At 41.2% G+C, this 4,490-nt stretch overlaps 1 pseudogene; it reads right to left on the reverse strand.

Moving 5' to 3' along the window:
* Positions 1-47: 47 nt before the first annotated feature.
* Positions 48-801, reverse strand: LOC114632636 (annotated as a pseudogene).
* Positions 802-4,490: the final 3,689 nt, after the last annotated feature.

Raw genomic sequence — 4,490 nt, forward strand, 5'->3', positions numbered from 1 at the left:
TAACCCTAACCCTAACCCTAACCCTAACCCTAACCCTAACCCTAACCTTAACCCGGAGCCACCAAAGAGTTTGACTTCCACTCACTGAGGGCAAGCAGTGCAGTCCAGGCTAACCATCCATGATCTCTGTTACAGCGTCTCCAATTGTTCAAAGTAATTGTACGTATAAGAGAGAAAGCAACTCCAGACTGACTTATTAATTGATCTGGATGACTATGAAGTGTCCCCCATTCCTGACAGTTGTTATACAGTGCGTAGAGACTGGTGAGTGTCAGTCCTTCCAGGCCACCACGTACTATTCCTCGAAGACCACGTGTACATTTATACAACATTCCTGTTATGGTTCCAGCTACTATTGTGTTGAGGTCATCTTCTGCACCCAGTGTTTTCTCAATGATAACATCAAAAGCCCTATAAAGCAAAGCCAGGGAATCTAGAGTATTAGCCCAAAGTGCCCCTTGCCTAGTCACCATATTCAAAATCTGTACATTTCTTGGTTTGGACCAGGCTATGCTCTGGGTTTCCTTCAATCCTAAAAGAAGACCATTCATTGTTCCAAATGCAGCCCCTGTCATGCAACATCCTCCAATGGTAAAGAAAGCTAGTTCAAATCTGCCTTGGGTTTTATTAGCTCCAGTTGGCAAAATAAATTCATCAGTGTCCTGTGGATCCACATTTAAATATGGAGATAAGGGGTTCATACCAGTCAGCGGGACACTGGCCAAATCAGCGTTCGAGCTCCTCCGCTAAGCCAGCTAAACCGCTGGTAGATTTGTTGCTACTTCCTCTGCCACCCTCCATGAGGTCGCAGTGGGCTTCCCACCACCACCTCAGGACAGAGTCCTGTGTTACTTGGTGAGATTGATTCTATGCCAAAGAAAAATAAGAAAACTGGGAAAATATCCCACAAAGTATGAATGTTTACTACACAAACATCAGGATCTTCAGTATCTACATAAAAATCTATGTAAAAGAGTCTATCTTGGTAGCACTTATACCTATAATCACAAGCTGTGGGAATGGAGATAGGAGGATCTCTATGTCTTTCTGGTCTCTAATCGAACTATAGGTTTAGTGAGACTCTATATCAAGAAAATAGGCAGAAAGTGATAGAACAGGACATGCAATGTCCTCTGACTCTCCCCCTCCATCCCCTCACAGAAGAATCAGAGACACAGACACACACACAGAGGAGTGGGCAGAGACACAGACACATACACACAGACACACACAAAGAGTTGGGCAGAGGCACGCAGACAGACACAGAGGAGGGGGACAGAGACACACAGACATTCACACAGAGGAGGTGGCAGACACACACACACACACACACACACACACACACACACAGGGGCAGATGGGATTCATTTCTCTCTTACCTCCAGCTCCTGAGCTCCTTCATTATTTCTTTTCATTTGTTCCTAATTCTTCATGGCTTTTTCTGTACTCCCTTCAGTCTCACCTATCAATAGCATGGTCGTTTCATTTTGTCTGCACTGCCAAGGAGTATTGTGCCACACATTACAATTAAAAATAAATAGGGGCTCAAAAGATGGTTCAGCAGATAAAGCCACCAAGTTTAACAACCTGAGCTCAATCCCTGGAACACACATGGGAGAAGAACCAATTCTAGTGATATCCTTTGACCTTTGCATATGCATGATGATGCGTGACAGACATACACACATACACACATGCCTGCACGTACACACTCACAAACACACACACACACACACACACACACACACACACACAGAAATGTTAAAATAATAAAACAGTAAGACACTATTCATTCTTCTAATTAAAGATTTTCTTTAAAGTAATAATGAAGTATTACCAGCAGTGGCATAAACATTTTTTTCTGGTTTATTCTAGAAATTAGCTCTGTGTGTTAAATGTGGTTAGCAACATCTGTTTTTGTTATGTCATATCTTGATAAGACTTTATAAGATGTTTTTGAAGCATATGTTTAAGTGTTCTAAGAACTTGACTTTTCAGAAAATTCTTTGAGGGCTTATGGATGTAGCTCCATTAGTAGTGTACTTTGCTCAGTGTGCACAAAGCTCTGAGTTCAATCCCTAGCACCATATAAGTGCAGGCATGGTGGTGCACACCTATAATCCTATTGTTCAGGGGGCAGAAGCAGGAAGAGCATGCAGGAAGATCAGAAGTTCAAGTTCATCCTTGTATACATGGCTTCCTGCCTTAAAACAAAATCAAACATAATAAGATGCAAAACAATAAAGGATGGCAAGAACGGGAATGAGCATGATGCAAAACTACTGAATAAGGATGAAAAGCATGAAGCTGAAAGGAGGAATCCTGATGACCACATTTAGGAGTCGTTTGATAGAATTTTATAAACATGTCTGCCAACTTCTGAAAAACTGTAGAGAAAAGTAACAAGAAAAACAAACTAACAACAAACACAAGAAATGCCAGGAGGAGTCACAGCATCGGTCTGTTGTTGTCGACAGGCAATGGAAACATGGAAAAACTCAACTTTAATAATAGCTATCTTCAAATCCTTGTTGTTTTAAAACACAGGAGGATGTCAAAGTGGGATGAATCCAAAAGTTATAAAAGGAAAATTTAATGATGTTTCTGACTAGCAAGTTAGAAACAGTGAGTGAAGCTCTGAGCTCTGTGCCCTACCGTCTCATCTGAGTACTGCCACACAGAGCTGCCCCTTCCTGATTCACCCACTTCTTTTGTATATGCATAGGAGTACACCTGTGTGTGTGTGTGTGTGTGTGCATGCTCGCACATGTGTGTGTGTGTTCAGGCTAGAGGTTGACATCAGATACTTTCCTCAGTTGTTTTAGTTTTTGAGACAGTGTTTCCCACTGAACCTACAGCACACTGATTGCCTAGACTGTTGGTTCAATATCTCCAGGTATCCTCCCATTTCCGTCTCTTTAGCAATGGAATTACAGATGTATACATGCCAAGTCATGGGTGCTGGGGATCCAAACTCAGGTCCTCATGCTTGCACAACAAGCACTTTATTGACTCAGTCTTCACCCTAACTCCATGACTTTTTCTTTTCTGCCTTAGATTTTTAGCAACATTGATAAAGATGTGCATCTTTTGCATTATATCTGATTGGAAATGTAGGGGTGTCCTAGATACAGGGAAATATATGGACAACACTTCAGTAGATACTTTATTTGCACATCCATGAAAGTAAATAGTTTCTTAAGTTTTGTGCTCCAGCAGTCACTCTTGTCACCCCCATCTTGGCCTTGAGTTATTCTACTTTTACTTCAAAATGTAACCTATCAAAGGTAGGGTATTCATAGCTTTGGGCTCCAATTGTTCCTGCTTGGTTAAGAAAACAAGAGTTCCTGAAAATGTTTGTTGGGTTTTTATTACAGTAAAGAGGACCACATCATTCTTTGTTGGGCCTGCTGCAAGTGCTCATCTTTGCCAAACTTCCATATTGTATCTCTCGTAAGCACAGAATCAGAAGGGCCACTTCCTTAAGCTAGATTTATTGATCCTATAAGGATTTCCTAGGGTTGGGTATAAATCAAACATTAGGGGAGTGATTTTAATTGTACTATAATAACCAGGTTGAGCTGTGTCTCCCTATGAACACTTCCATTCATAGCAAGGAGAAGAGTGACCAAGATAGAGTTCCAGAGGTAAGAGTAAATCATAGTGTGCTTTCCCTTCATATTGTCTTACAGCCAGTCTCTCCTGAAAGGTCACCTGACAAGTAGCAAATCTATCTCTAAGTCCTCAGTCTTTCCTTTTCCCAACATGAGACTCCTCAGAAAATTCTGATTTCCTTGAATGGGTCCATTGACCCATTCTAATAGTCTTATTAGGTAAAAGGAAGGGCACAAGTGTCTTTTTAGGGTGTCTTTGTTCCAGCCTGGACAGTCACATTGGCTCTTTGGGGAATTAACTGCACATAAAGATTGAGACCAACACCATAAACTTGGAAATGGATGAGTTTGTCACTGGGAAGTTGCTGAGCCATAGGCCTAGCAAAGAATATGAGTTGCAGAGGATGGTGAAAGGTGAGAAGAATAGAGTGTAGAGTTGACAAAGGAATATCAAAGAACATAGATTTATGCCATGTGTAGACACAAAGGTATACATGCTCCTATTGATTTATAGGCATCATAGTGGGAGGTTGACATATGTAACATTTTCCTGGTTCTTCTATCTTTAGATCAATACCTGATAAGAAGAAAATCTTTGTAGAAGTGAGTCTGGTCAGAAACTGCATGTAAATGTTTGTGTTAATTCTCAACTTGACAGAAACTAGAATCACATGGAAGATGACCAAGCCTGGGGGAATTATCTAGATTTTGTTAATAGAATTTTGAAGACATGTCTACAGTGGGTGGCTCTATTCCCTGGCTGTGGGACCTTGGATGATATAAATGGGAAGAGGGAACAGAGCAGCAGAAGCAGCTTGTGTTCATAACTCTGCTCTCCAATTATAGATGTGATGTGATCAGCTTCTCTTAGCTCCT

This window comes from Grammomys surdaster, unplaced genomic scaffold, assembly GCF_004785775.1.
Source record: "Grammomys surdaster isolate TR1022 unplaced genomic scaffold, NIH_TR_1.0 375, whole genome shotgun sequence".
NCBI classification, from domain to species: Eukaryota; Metazoa; Chordata; class Mammalia; order Rodentia; family Muridae; genus Grammomys; species Grammomys surdaster.